This window comes from Onychomys torridus, chromosome 5 (assembly GCF_903995425.1).
Source record: "Onychomys torridus chromosome 5, mOncTor1.1, whole genome shotgun sequence".
Taxonomy (NCBI): Eukaryota; Metazoa; Chordata; class Mammalia; order Rodentia; family Cricetidae; genus Onychomys; species Onychomys torridus.
Window position 1 is genome coordinate 74,821,947 of NC_050447.1, and position 16,038 is coordinate 74,837,984.

A 16,038-nucleotide genomic window follows, 5' to 3' on the forward strand; every position below is an offset into this window, starting at 1 on the left:
CCTAGTCCAGTCCCATGGAGGCTCCATAGCTGTTGGTCTAAAGTTCACGAGTTCCCACTAGTTTGGTTTGGTTGTCTTGGTAGGTTTCCCCATCGTGATCTTGATGCCCTTTGCTCACAGAGTCCCTTTTCCCTCTCTTCAATTGGACTCTTGGAGCTCAGCCTGGTGCTTGGATGTGGATCTCTGCATCTGCTTCCATCAGTTACTAGATGAAGGCTCTATGATGACAGTTAGGGTATTCATTAATCTGATTACTAGTGTAAGCCAGTTCAGACACCCTCTCCACTATTGCTAGTAGTCTAAGCTGGGGTCATCCTTGTTGATTCCTGGGAACTTCCCTAGCACCCAGTTTCTCCCTGTCTCCAAGATATCTCCCTCTATCATGGTATCTCTTTCATTGCTTTCCCATTCTGTCCCTGTTCCAGCTCAACCATAATGTTCCCTTATGTTATTATCTTTCATCTCCTATCATCCATTGCCCCCACTTACCCCCAATTTACTCATGGATATCTCATCTATTTCTCTTTCCCAGAGCGATCCATGCATCTTTCTTAGGGTCCTCCTTTTTAGCTAACTTCTCTGGAGCTGTGGATTGTAGTCTGGTTATCCTTTGCTTTACATTTAGTAATCACTTATGTGTGAGTACATACCAAGTTTGTTCTACTGAGTCTGGGTTACTTCCCTCAGGGTGATATTTTCTAGTTCCATACATTTGTCTGCAAATTTCGTGATGTCTTTGTTTTTCACTGCTGAGTAGTACTCCATTGTATGTATGTACCACATTTTCTTTATCCTCTTTTCATTTGAGGGGCATCTAGGTTGTTTCTAGGTTCTGGATATTATGAATAATGCTGATATGCACATAGTTGAGCGTATGTTCTTGTGGTATGATTAAGCATTACTTAGGCATATTCCTAAGAGTGGTATAGCTGGGTATTGTGGAAGATAGATTCCCCATTTCCTGAGAAACCACCATACTGATTTCCAAAGTGGCTGTACAAATTTGCACTCCCACCAACAGTGGAGGAGTGTTCCCCTGCTCTGCATCCTCTCCAACATAAGCTGTCTTCGGTGTTTTTTAACATAGCAATTCTATAAGATGGTATCTCAGAGTTGTTTTGATTTGCATTTCCCTGATGACTAAGGATGTTGAGAAATTCTTTAAATGTCTGTCGGCCATTTGAGATTCTTCTGTTGAGAATTCTCTGTTTAGCTTCGTAGCCCATTTTTAAATTAGATTGTTCAGTGTTTTGATGTCTAGTTTCTTGTTATATATGTTGGAGATCAGCCCTCTGTCAGATCCGAGGTTGGTGAAGATCTTTTCCCATTCTGTAGGCTGTCAATTTATCTTATTTATTGTGTCCTTTGCCTTACAAAAGCTTCTTAGTTTCAGGAGGTCCCCTTTATTAATTGTTGCTCTCAGTGTCTGTGCTACTAGTGTTATATTTAGGAAGTGGTCTCCTATGCCAATGATTCAAGACTACTTCCTACTTTCTCTTCTATCAGGTTCAGTGTGGCTGGAATTATGTTGAGGTCTTTGATTCACTTGGACTTGAGTCTGGTGCATGGCAATAGATACGGATCTATTTGCAATCTTCTACATGTTGACATCCATTTATGCCAGCACCATTTATTGAAGATGCTTTCTTCTTTTTCCATTGTACAGTTTTGAATTCTTTGTTAAAAATCAGGGGTTCATAAGTGTGTGGATTAGTGTCAGGGTCTTCAATTCAATTCCATTTGTCCACATGTTGGGTTTTATGCCAATACCAGGTTGTTTTTATTACTACATGTTTTTATTACTGTATAGCTTGAGGTCAGGGATGGTGATGCCTCCATACGTTGCTTTATTGTACAGGATTCTTTTAGCTATCCTGGGTTTTTTGTTTTTCCATACAAAGTTGAGTATTGTTCTTTTCAGGTCTATGAAGAATTGTGTTGGGATTTTGATGGGGATTGCATTGAATCTGTAGATTGCTTTTGGTAGTGTCTTTTTACTATGTTAATCTTACTTATCCATGATGATGGGAGATATTTCCATTTCCTGATAACTTCCTGAATTTCTTTCTTCAGAGACATAAAGTTCTTGTAATACATGTCTTTCACTTGCTTAGTTAGAGTTACTCCAAGGTATTTTATATTATTTATGGCTATTGTAAAGAGTGATGTTTCTCTGATTTTTTTTTTTGTTGGACCATTTATCATTTGTGTAAAGGAGAGTCACTGATTTTCTTAAGTTAATCTTATATCCTGCCACATTACTGAAGGAGTTTATCAGCTGTAGGAGCTCCCTGGTAGAATTTTTGGGGTCATTTATATATAGTATCATATTGTCTGCAAATAGTGAAAGTTTAACTTCTTCCTTTCCAATTTGTATCCTCTTGATCTCCTTTTGTTATCTTATTGTTGTATCTAGGACTTTGAGTACTATATTGAATAAATATGGGGAGAGTGGACAGCCTTGTCTTGTTCCTGATTTTAGTGGAATTGCTTTGAGTTTCTCTCCATTTAATTTGATGTGGGCTGTTAGCTTGCTGTAAATTGCCTTTATTATGTGTATGTTCTCAGTATTCCTGATCTTTTCAAAACCTTTATTATGAGGGGCTGTCACATTTTGTCAAAGGCTTTTTCAGCATCTAATGAGATGATCATGTGTTTGTTTTCCTTTCAGTTTGTATATATGGTGTGTTACATTGACAGATTTTCGTATGTTTAACCATCCTTGCATCTCTGGGATGAAGCCTACTTGGTCATGGTGGATAAAATTTTTTAAAATACTTTTTTGTGTACTTGATTTGGTTTGCCAGTATTTTAGCATCAGTGTTCATAAGGGAGATTTCTCTATAATTCTCTTTCTTTGTTTCATCTTTGTGTTTTGGGTATCAGGGTAACTGTAGCTTCTAACAAGTGTTTGATAATTTTCCTTCTGTTTCTATTGTGTGGAACAATTTGAAGAGTATTGGTATTAGCCCTTCTTTGAAATTCTGGTAGAATTCTGCACTGAAACCATCTGATCCTGGGCTTTTTTTGGTTGGATGACTTTTAATGACTGATTCTATTTCTTTAATGGTTATAGGTCTATTTAACTTGTTTATCTGGTCTTGATTTAATTCTGGTATGTGGTACCTATCCAGAAAATTGTCCATTTCTTTTAGATATTCCAATTTTGTGGAGTACAGGTTTTTGAAGTATGACCTGATGATTCTCTGGATTTCCTCATCGTCTGTTGTTATGTCTCCCTTTTCATTTCTGATTTTGTTAATTTGGATGTTCTTTCTCTGCCTTCTGGTTATTTTGGATAAGGGCTTGCTTATCTTGTTGATTTTCTCAAAGGACCAACTCTTTGTTTCATTGATTCTTTGTATTGTTCTTTTTGCTTCTATTTTATTGATTTCAGCCCTCAATTTGATTATTTCCTGGTGTCTATTTGTTTCTTTTTGTTCTAGAGCTAGTATGAGATTTTTCCAACTTCTTTATGTGGACATATAGTGCTGTGCATTTTCCTCTTAGCACTGATTTCATAGTGTCCTATAAGTTTGGGTATGTTGTACTTTCATTTTCATTGAATTCTAGGAAGTCTTTAATTTCTTTCTTTATTTCTTCCTTGACCCATAGGTGATTCAGTTGACCATTATTCTGTTTCCATGAGATTGTAGGCTTTCTGTGTTTTTTGTTGTTGTCTGATAAAATATAGGAGGTTATTCCATTTTTTTTGTATCTCTTGATATTTGCTTTGTGACCAAGTATGTGGTCGATTTTAGAGAAGGTTCCATGGGGTACTGAGAAGGTATATTCTTTTCTGTTAGCATGGAATGTTCTGTAGATATCTATTAAGTCCATTTGAGTCATAACATCTGTTAGAACCCTTATTTCTCTTTTAAGTTTCTATCTGTCAAATCTGTCCATTGGTGGAGTGTTAAAGTCTCCTACTACTGATGTGTGGGAGTTTAGGTGTGATTTAAGCTTTACTGAAATTTATTTTACATATGTGGGCGCCTTTATATTTGGGGCATAAATGTTCAGAATTGAGACTTCATCTTGGTGGATTTTTCCTGTGATGAATATGTAATTTCCTTCCTGATCCCTCTTGATTGACTTTAGTTTGAAATCTATTTGTTAGATATTAGGATAGCTATACAAGCTTGCTTCCTAAGTCCATTTGATTGGAAAGTATCTCCTAGCCGTTTGCTTTGAGGTAGTGTCTGTTTTGGAAGTTGAGGTGTGTTTCTTGTATGCAACAGAAAGATAGATCCTGTTTTCATATCCATTCTGTTAGCCTGTGTCTTTTTACAGGCGAACTGACTCCATTGATATTAAGGGATATTAATGACCAGTGATTGTTGATTCCTGTTATCTTTTGGTGGCAGTGTGTGTGGATTTTCCTTCTTTGGGATTTGTGGATGTGGGGTTATCTATTGCCTGTGTTTTTATGTGTGCATCTAACTTTCTTAGATTGGAGTTTTACTTTTCATGCTTTCTGTAGGGCTACATTTGTGGATAGGTATTGTTTAAATATAGTTTTGTCTTGGAATGCCTTGTTCACTCCATCTCTGGTTATTGAACGTTTTGCTGGGTATAGTAGTCTGGGTTGGCACCCATGGTCTCTTAATGTCTGCATTATGTCTGTCTAGTTCCTTCTGGCTTTCAGAATTTCCATTGCGAAGTTGGGTGTTATTCTGATGGGTCTGCATTTGTAAGTCACTTGGTCTTTTTCCTTTGCTGCTCTTAATATTCTTTCTTTATTCTGTATGTTTAGTTGTTTAATTATTATATGGTGAGGGCACTTTTTTTGGGGGGGGGAGTCAAGTCTATTTGGTGTTCTATAAGCTTCTTGTAACTTCATAGGTATTTCTTTCTTTAACTTGGGAATGCTTTCTTCTATGATTTTGTTAAATACATTTTTTTGTGCCTTTGAGTTGGTAGTCTCCTTCTTCTACCCCTGTTACTCTTAGGTTTGGCCTTCTCATGGTATCCTAGATTCCTGGACATTTTGTGTTATGACATTTTGTTTTCTTTGACTGATGAATCTATTTCCTCTATTGTATCCTCCATGTCCAAGATGTTCTCTTCCATCTCTTGTATTCTGTTAGTTATACTTGCATCTGTAGTTCCTGTTCATTTACTCAGATTTTCTATTTCCAGCATTCCCTTGGTTTGTGTCTTCTTCATTCATTTTATTTCAATTTTCAGGTCTTGAACTGTTTCCTTTACCTGTTTAATTGCTTTTTCTGCTTTTTCTTGGTGTTCTTGGCTTTCTTCAAGGGATTTATTGATTTCTTACATTTTTTGTTTGTCTTTTTCTCAATTTCTTTAAGGGAAATTTTTATTTCCTCTTTAAAGGCTTCTGTAATCTTCATAAAGTTATTTTTAAGATTGCTTTCTTCTGCTTCTGATGTTCAGGTCTTGCTGTTATAGGTTTTGGTGGTACCATTTTGCTCTTTATGCTGTTGTATGTATTTTTGCACTGGTGTCTACCAAACTCTTCCTTCGAATGATGCAAGAGGTGCCTGTGTCTGAGTGAGCTGCTCTTGGTCCGATCTGTGCTTGCTGTGTCTGTGTCTCTCAGGGTGGCACTCTTGGTCCAATTATATCACTTGGTCTAATTGGAGCTGGCAGATTCTGTGTTTTAGAGAGTTGCTCTTGATCCAATCTGAGCTGGTGGATTCTCTGTCTTAGGGAGCTACTCTTGGTCCAATCAGGGCTGGTGAATTATGTGTCTCCAAAAGCCACTGAGGTTGCAGGGGGATTGAGGTTTGGTGTAGGGAGTGGGTCTTGTAGATTTCAGGGTCTAATAGGGGGTGTTGGTGGATAAGCATGCCCGCAGGAGTTTTTCCTGCTGACTGGCAACTTGGGCAGCAATGAGTTGGGGTTCTTGGGTATGGGTTGTGTACACCAACTTATCTTTCATTGGTTTCAGTTGCTGCTGCTAGCTGGGCTTGTTGAGCTGTTGCTTATGTGAAATCATGATCCTTGACTTTTCATACTCATTCATCACTATCTAGTTCTGTTCCACACTTGTGTGGAGAACCCAGAACCAAGATTCTGACAGCAAGAGTTTAATACTCCCCTTAGAAATTATCACGTTCTTCGTGTCTTACAGATATTCTGAAGGTTTTTCTGCTGGTACTCTCAGCAAATGTGATCAGAGACATTATTGTATAGGAAGACAGTCATTGCAGTTGTCCAGAAGAATGGAAGAAAGTAATTTGTCTATTGGATGCTGCTTATCCCAAGAATAAAGGAAAGTGTGGTGTCATGAGGTCGTCCTATGCTAGAAAAAAGTATTTAAAAAATCACGACAAACATAACATTTAAACTTCTTTCGTTATTCTGAAATGAGCAAACTTTAACAAATAAACGGCGTGTGTGGAGCTTCAAGGTTGTAAGAAATGTAGAAAAGCTCTAGCAAACGTGAGCAAACTAAAGGCAGGCCTAAGGAGAACACTGTCTTTCTGTTTTGGGAACCCCATAAACAAACCACCATGTCTTTTTCATTGTTTATGTTCCTAAATCTATATGGCATCCTTTCAGTCTTTTCTTGTGTCTGCATTTCAGATGAAACCCAATTAATCTTAGAAATCACTCCATTGCTCCAATAATTCCCTAAACATATAGTCACAAGTCTCATATGTCTCCCTTTTGTGAATCGCTCGTCTTATCTTTTCATATTTCTTTCTGTCACCTTTAAATGGGTCCAAAATTTTTTCCCTTGACCTTTGAGCCACTGCTAGTGTTTCAAATCCCTCCTGCCATCGCCCTATCGACCCAGCCACTCATGGGAAGTCAATTTATATGTCAAGTTATTGCATATCTGAGCCCTAAGGTGGCCATCATCAATCAGTCTGTCAAATATTTAACAAGTTTACAATAAAACATCAAATTCTAGAGCCCCAGCCCCACTCCACAGTTTCCTAATATGTGCAGATCCTCAGTAGATTTCTTCTGAGAACTGCCAGCCAGTTAATTTTATCCAACCTCTTATAATGCTTCCCGAGTTAAGCTAAGATTGGTTCTTGCTACTCATGTATATTGACTCTTATTTTTCTCAGAGATGTACCAACTCTCTAAGGACTCATGGCTATATGAGTTTATTGTCTTAAAAAAAATCTATTGATCTGGATATCCTCCAGGGCAGAGGTGGGAGCAAGGATTAAGAGAGTGTAACTGAAATTGAAAAGGAAGAAGCAATCTGCTCTGTGCTGCTCTTGGCTCTGTAGAAATGAAAAAATGATCCACACTCTCAGGATGAGTTCTCTGGCACCAAATACATCTATTACAAATACTATAGGCTAGACTTTATCTTGTATACATTCAGAAAAATTTGATTGGGAAGTCTATTTTGCTTTTAATGTAATCTGTAATCTAGTGAGATGTTTAATGTTTAAAGGTGTCAAATGGGGGAAGTTGAATAGCATTAGCACCAGAAAGTTGTGAGAAGTGTCAGTCATGGTATTGTGGGTCACAGAGTAGCCACAGAGACTTCTGGATACTTACAATGATTCCCTCATAGAAATTTATGACTTTTTTTTAAAATGTAAGAACTTTGTAGTGTGAGATGTAAAATACCCTTAAATTGTTGCTTCTTTGAGTGATATTGTTTTCTTGCCTGGGAGCTCTTCTTCATAAAATATAAACAGCTTAAATTGGTGCTATTGTGCTTGATTTTCTGATTTTGTATCTGTCCGTGCCTGCCAAATGGAAGAATTCATTTCCATCTTCTGAGGTAGGTAAAGAATTCTGGGTCCTGTAGAAGTGTATGTACTTCTCGGGTACCTTTGCTTTTGAGGCCGAGATGCTGAATTAGTAGCTATATGAAGTTCAGTGTGTCCCAGGCCACACCCAGTGTAGAGTGATGAGCAATTACTTCTCCACTTTTCATTATCTGTTTCAAATGAATCACATAAACTGATAAATAGCAACAGTTTATAGCTCTTTAAAATAAAACAACCCCAAACATGGACAGGATGAGAAAGGTAGAAGAGCAGATGAGGGTTCTACTGCTGTGTTCCCTCAAGGCACCGGAGACCCCCGACTCTGGCTCCTACTCTGGTAAGTCCTTGGACCAGAGAACTTTACCTTACAACCCAGTGCAATGGTGCCAACAATTCACTCCAAAGGGATTCTTTTTATTTCAAACCTTTTGTTGTTTTGTCTCCATGGTGTTGCTGTTTATAAGCTGATCAGTTGGGTTTTAGGATTGAAGTGTTCTCTATAACACATTCTTTACTACACTTGTTCCTGACGTCTCTTAAATGTCCCCCCCCCTTATTTCTATATCTTTTCCTTTCCCACTGTTCCTTTTACTTTCTAAATAAATGTCCATAATTTTAGTGATCTCTAGAATCTGAGAGTATAACAGTGTCTCATCTTCCTTTCTCCTAGCAACTTTATCCACATTGGCTTTTTTCTTTTCAAAGTCAATCTATTTATCGCTATCCTTACCCATCCTACCTTTCTCTCATTCTTAATTTTATTAAACTAAATCTGAATATACAACATACTATACTTTGTTATTTATCCTTCAATAATTATTTAAGTCAAAGAGGCCAATGTTGTAAATAGGTTAGTACAACATTGGTATAGTGGTAATATACAGCCAGGGGTGGTTAACGGTTAATATTTACTTAGAGAATAATGTAGTAAGCATCAGGTACTCTGAATTACTAGACTTAGGAACTGTTTGTTAAACTATAAGCCTCAATTAGACCACATCCATATCCCACTTGAACACTGCAAATACTTCACCTGAAAAAATATAGCTGCTTGCCAGGCAGTGGCAGTGCACACCTTTAATCCCAGCACTTGAGAGGCAGAGCCAGGTGCATCTCTGTGAGTTTGAGGCCAGCCTGGGCTACCAAATGAGTTCCAAGCAAAGGGTGCAAAGCTACACAAAGAAACCCTGTCTCAGGAAAAAAAAGGAAAAAGAAAAATACAGCTGTTAAAAATTCAAGCAATGAAATAACCCCCAATTCATAAATCCAGTGCAGCAAAGTAAATATGAAAATACAAAGTATCATAAATCCTCCAAAAACTGCTAAGCTTACAGTAATGACATCCATTGAGAGTGAGATAGACAAAATCCCAGACAGAACTACAAAAAATGATTGGAAGTATGTTCAAGGAAATCAGAGAAAACAAAAAGCTCCTGATGGAAAACACAAACAGCTAAATGGACTAAAGAAGGTGATGCAAGATGTAAAAGTTGAACTCACGTAATAGATAGAAATACTGAAGAAAAATAAATTTGAAATGCTGGAAATGAAAAAATATAATACACAAAATAAAAAGCTTTGTAGAAAATTTTAACAATAACTTGGATCAAGGAGAACACAGAATAGCTGATATTTTTAAGATGTAGGGAGTTGGAGGGGTCTGAGAGAGCTGGGGTCCCGGCTGCAGAGTGGCCCGCGTGCCTGGGTTGGGGATGCACCGGCGTGGGGTGGGAGCTGGCGCCATCGCCAAGAAGAAGCTCGCCGAGGCCAAGTATAAGGAGCGAGGGACTGTCTTGGCTGAGGACCAGCTGGCCCAGATGTCAAAACAGCTGGACATGTTTAAGACCAACCTAGAAGAATTTGCCAGCAAGCACAACCAAAAGATCCGGAAGAACCTTGAGTTCCGAGTCCAGTTCCAAGACATGTGTGCTACCATTGGGGTGGATCCTCTGGCCTCTGGAAAAGGGTTCTGGTCTGAGATGCTGGGCGTTGGGGACTTCTATTATGAGCTGGGCGTCCAGATTATTGAAGTGTGCCTGGCCCTGAAACATCGGAATGGAGGTCTGATAACTCTGGAGGGGTTACATCAGCAGGTGTTGAAAGGAAGGGGCAAGTTTGCTCAGGATGTCAGCCTTGATCAGAGCCATCAAGAAGCTGAAAGCGCTGGGCACTGGCTTTGGCATCATCCCTGTGGGCAGAACTTACCTCATTCAGTCTGTTCCAGCTGAGCTCAATATGGATCACATGGTTGTGCTGCAGCTGGCAGAGAAAAATAGGTACGTGATTGTTAGTGAAATCAAAGCCAGTCTGAAATGGGAGACGGAGCGAGCGCAGCAAGTGCTGGAACACCTGCTGAAGGAAGGACTAGCCTGGCTGGACCTGCAGGCTCCAGGGGAGGCTCACTACTGGCTGCCAGCTCTCTTCACAGATCTCTACTCCCATGAGATCTCAGCTGAGGAGGCCAGAGAAGCCTTCCCTTGACTGTGTGGAGAGGTACACAGCAACAGGCCAGAAGGGAGACTGCCTGTGAATAAACCTGGACAATTTTGTTTATAAAAAGTTCATTAAAAAAAAAAAAAAGATGTAGGAGTTGGAAAAATCCAACAAGGACAAAGATGGAATAGTAAGAAGGTATGAGTAAGAATTCTCATATATTCACAAACATTATGAAAATACCAATCCATGGGTTATGGAATTAGAAGGGGAAGAATCTTTCTAAATATAGAGAATATTTTTGTAAGAGTCATATGGAAAATTTCCCAGAGTTAGGAAAAGAGATGTCAATCTAGATTGTGGAGATATTTAGGGTACCAAACAGACAAAGCCATTAAAAAAACTCTTATAAGAAAAATAAAAAAAACAAAGAAAGTATATTGAATGTGGCAAGATAGAAACCCCAGGCCACCCATAAAGGCAGGCTCATCAGAACAATAGTAGATTTTTTTCAACATAAACTTTAAAGTATTGGAGGGCCTAAAAGGTATATTTTAACTTCTGAAAGACAATTGCCAACCCAGACTACTACACCTAGCAAAGCTATCTGTCACAATATTAATGCTCTCAAACTGTGCTCCCCAAAGACACAGAGTAATAAAATGGATTGGAATCAGAAACCATATACTTGTTGCCTCCAATAAATTACATCACTATAAAAGACAGACAGTGCTTTAGGGTGAAAAAATAGAAAATGGTATTTCAAGAAAATGGACCTTAAAATTAAGCAAGCATCACTATTTTAATATCTGACAAAATAGACGTTAAAATAAAAACCATTGAGAAAATCTCATAGTGACAATGTCACCAATCTGCACATCCCTGAAACAGGCACAGGTACACATACATATTCTTGTAGAGCTTCTCAAAGTGACAGTACGTTTGGATGTAGTTATATAATCCCTGTGGAAAATTAATGGTCCTCTGCATCTTCATCTTGGTCATGACACCAGACAGGATCTGACCTCCGATGGAGACATTGCCAGTGAAGAGGCATTTCTTGTCTATGCAGTGCCTTCAGTGGCTGTTTGGGACATCTCGGTGCTTAGACTGATATTCCAGTAGTACTGAGGGAGCTTCTCCTTGCTGATTTCTTCCAGCAGAATCCTCTTCTTGTTTTTAAAGATTGTGGGCTGCTTTTAGCATGCATGCTTGGTCTGAATGTCTGCCATTTTCCTATCAGCTTGAGAAAAAGAGACAAAGCTGTTATTAATATCAGGGCAGAAATTAATGAAATGGAAAGAAAATAAAACACATAATTCAAAATATAAATGAAACAAAGATATTTTTGAAAAGATTATCATGTTTGTAGACAAAGTAACTGAAAAGAGAGAAGATAAAGTTAGAAATGAAAAGGGAATTGTGCTGCTAGTCTTAGGTCAACTTGATATGAAATAGAGTTATCTGAAAGGAGGGAATCTCAACTGAGAAAATGCCTCCATAAGATCCAGCTTTAAGGCATTTTCTTAAGTAGTGACTGATGAGAGAGGGCCCAACTCATTGTGGTTGGTGCCATCCCTGAGCTGGTGTTCCTGGGTTCTATAAGAAAGCAGTCAGAGCAAGCCATGGAGAGTAAGCCAGTAAGCAGCACCCCTCTATGGCCTCTGTTCAGCTCTTGCCTCCAGTTCCCTGCCCTACTTGAGTTCCTGTCCTGATTTCCTTTGGTGATAAACACCAATGTGGAAGTGTAAGCCAAATAAACCCTTTCCTCCCCAACTTCCTTTTTGGTCATGATGTTTCATTGCAGTAATAGAAAGTCTAACTAAGGCAGGAATCATTATGACAAATGTGATATCTCCTAATCCTTTCAAATAATGCCATTCCATTGTGATCAAGGACTTAGATCTATGAGTCTATGGGGATTATTCTCATTAAACCATTGCATTTCACTCCCTTCTTCCCCATTGGATTGGGGCTGTATCACAATGCAAAATGTAGTTAGTTCAACTTCAGAATTCCCCATAATCTATCACAGTCTCAACATTGTTTAAAAGTTCAAATTCTTTTCCAAGACACATGTCAACCTCTTAACTGTAAACCTCTATAAAATCCAAATAAAAAAGCAGATTCCATACTTCTAACATATAATGTTACAGAATATACTTTATTTACCATTTGAAGAAAAAAAAAAGGGGGAGAAAAGGGCGCATAGTGAGGAAATAATAGAGCAAAGCAAGACCGAAAGCCAGCAGGGCAAACTCTAAATTCTGTGTTTCCACGTCTGATGTTAAAGCGTTCTCTAGCTATCCAACTCCTTTTATCTTTGTTCACTGAAACACACTTCTTTCTCTTGGCCTGGTTCCCCTCTCTAGTCTTCTTGACAGGTATTTCATGGCTCTGACTTCTCTAGCATCTTGGGGTCTCCAGTGAAATCCCGGCTTCACTTTCACAGCTTCACAGAATGGCCTCTCTGGGCCTCCATGCAGGGACACCCCTGACATACACCTGGCCTCAGAGGCTTTCTTTAGCTGCAGGTAGATACCATGACCCTTTCCTTGTACCCCTGACTCTAAATCTAGAAGCAAGTGGCTGGCGCTGCCATATTCTGCTGCTTGCTGCCACTGAAACTTGCCCCCTCTCTTTCAGTTACATCAGCTTTCTGTTAGTGGTTTACTTCATTGCTTAAAGTTTTTTTTTTCAATTCCTTTTTCTAATTTGGAAGCTTAACTGGGCAGGGTCTTGCCCTGTAGTTACCACTCCCTTTATTCCATTTAGCGTCAGGCTTTTCTTTAAACATTTTATTTTTGAGTACTGAACTTAGTTCCAATACACTTCCTGGTGCTCCTCTTTTTCTCAAACTGTACATTTTTGAGTGTTTCCTTTCTCAGCTTACTCCTCTTCATGATAGATCTGCATAAGAATGACCACTAATAACCATATGACAAAGTAAATACTAGGCTGTCTTGAAATCTCTTCTGCCAACACCAGTAATTCTGAACTCTTCGGTTTAACTAGAGGCAGAGTTTTTGGACAAGGCAGACAGCACCCATATTCTTCCCCCAAATGTCACAAGAATAGTCAGTCTCTAGGTTACTTCTCCTCTCAAACCTCTTGAGGTGGGACATCATAATTTATACTGCTCTCAGCACTACTGTTTCCCATGCTCCTTCTATTATCACCCACTAAGCCCTGCTTAAAGTCTTTAAGGTTTTCTTGTCCAAAGTCCCAAAGTCCACATTCTGCCAACAAACAAGAGTTAGTCCTGTCACAGCAGTACCCCAGTCCCTGGTAGCAACTTCTGTCTTAGTCAGTGTTCTAATGCTGTGAAGAGACACCATGACCAGGACAACGCTTATGAAAGAAAGCATTTAATTGGGGCTTCTTTACAGTTTCAGAGGTTTAGTCCATTATCATTATGGTGGCAAACAGAAAGACACTCTGCTGGAGAAGTAGCTGAGAACTACATCCTGATCCATTGTCTGAGAAAGATTTTGGGCTTGGCATGGGCTTTTCAAACCTCAAAACTCACCTCCAGTGACACACTTCCTCCAACAAGACCATATCTTCCAATCCTTTCAAACAGTGCTATTTCCCAATGACAAAACCTTCAAATCTATAAACCTCTGGGTACCATTCTCATTCAAACCAACACAATACATCAATGAACACATGTTATGAATTATATTAATGGACTCAGGGTCAGAAATCACTCAGTCATCTCTACAGATACAGAAGAGGCTTTTGACAAATCTGTCATCTTTCATAACAACCCTGAAGAAACTTGGAATAGAGGATATGTGTATCAACAAAGTAAAGGCTAGACACAACAAACCTCTCACAACATTATATCATTTGGAGAAAAGTGTGAAATGATTTCCATTAAAATAAAGACCAAAACATGGTATCCACTGCCTCTATCTCTATTCAGTATGATGCTTAAAGATACTTGCTGGGGCAGTAGGACAAGAGAAGTAAATAAAATGATGTGAATAGGAAAAGAGCTTCAGTACCATTACTTTTAGATATGATTCTATACACGAGAGACTTTAAAGACCACCAGAAGACCCTTAGAACCAACAAATGGCAGGATACAAAACTAACATACATCAGTCAGGAGCTTCCAATAGATTAAATGACAGTAGCCTGGAAAAGAAACCAGGGAAATAATTCCATTGATAGTAAACTCAAAACTACCTTGGCTGAAACCTAGGTAAGGAAATGGAAGACCTCTATGATAAAAGGGATGAAAAAACAACAACCGGAGAACAAAGTTGGGGAAGATGCTAAAAGATGGGAAGCACCATCCTCATGGATCAGAAGAATTAATACTGTGAAAGTGGCCATCCTACCAAAAGAAATCTACAGATGTATTCATTACCAACCAAAAGTTCAGAGCCATTCTTCACAGAAACAATAAAAGATTAAGAAATTCATATGGTAGGGAAAAAACCCAGATAGCAAAAAAAAAAAAAAAAAAAAAAAAAACCTGAACAAAAAGGGAAACTGGAGATGTGACCACACCTGATTTTAAGATAGAGTATAGAGCGATGTTAGAAAAACAGCATGATATTTGCTTAAAAACAGACACACAGATGAATGGAATAGAAGAATAGAGGACCCAGATATAAGTACATACAGCTATAGCCACTGTTTTTTGACAAAGAGACCCAAAATCTTCAACAAACGGTGCTGATCAAACTGGTTGATAGCCCATGTAGAAGAATGCCTTCTCTCTCTACAAGATAGGCTGCATTCCAGGGAAGGCCCCACACCCAGGGTTAGGTGGGCAACATAAACGGGGCTTGAGGTTTTTTTTTTTTTAAGAACTTGAATTTGGTTGGTAGGTTCGACATTGGATCTGGGAGGAAATGGATGAGGTAGGTGCTGAATATGATCAATGTACTTTGTATGAAATTCTCAAAGAATTAATAAAATTTCAGTAAAAACGTTGAATTTTACATCATCCAGAGTTCCATGTGGCTTGCAATAGCGAGAACAATTCTACCCATCTCAGCTGTAGTCTATGTTGTAGTTATTGATGATGGTTTAGAGATACATTCTTGAAGAGGCTATTCCCCACCATGCTGTGAATCATCATTCAGATTCCAACTCGGCTCCCTCTTAACATTTTACATCATTTCCCATCAATTTTTAAAGGGATTTATTCATTAGAACATATTTAGGCTTACAGCAATCATGAATAGAAGTGAGATAAACAGAATTTGTCCTTATACTTCCAACTCCCCACAGGTACTTCTGCCCCAACTGTCAACATGCCTTATCTGGTAATGCATTTTTTTTTTCATATTTGATCAAGCTCCGTGGAGAAACTGTAAGTGGTGTCTATAAGGGCTCACTGTTGGTGCTGAATATTTTATATGTTTGGACAAATGTATAAATATGCATCAGCCATTGTAGCAATGGGCAGAGTAGTTTATTGTGCTGTAAGAGTCTAAGCTCTTTCTAGTTTTATGTCTTCTCTCCTCACACTTGAAAAATTTGTCAACTTCAGTCAAAGCTGCTGTAACTATCTGCATACAGGCTATTTTATTAACATAATTTTTCAATTATTTTTGTTACCAAAGAGCATAATTGCTGGATCATATGGCAGAAGGGTATCTAGTTTTGTAAGAAACTATCAAATTGTCTTCCAAAATAGCTTTGAAATTTTGCAGTCCCACTAGTACTGTAGGAGCTACTGCTGTTCCTCATTCTTGCCAGCATCTTTGTCCTTGGTGTTTGGAGTTTGGCCACTCTCATTGTTTTTTTAATTAGCATTTCTCAGGTGGCCCAGGAGCTAAAAATTGTTTCACAGGCTTATTTACTATTTGTGTGTATCTTCATTGGTGAGATGTCTGTGATGCTTCTGGTTCATTTTTTATCTACTTGTTGA

General features: G+C 38.6%; 1 pseudogene; it reads left to right on the plus strand.

Annotated features, from left to right (window-relative positions):
• Window positions 1–9,424: 9,424 nt before the first annotated feature.
• LOC118584521 lies at window positions 9,425–10,193 on the plus strand (annotated as a pseudogene).
• The last annotated feature ends 5,845 nt before the right edge of the window (window positions 10,194–16,038 follow it).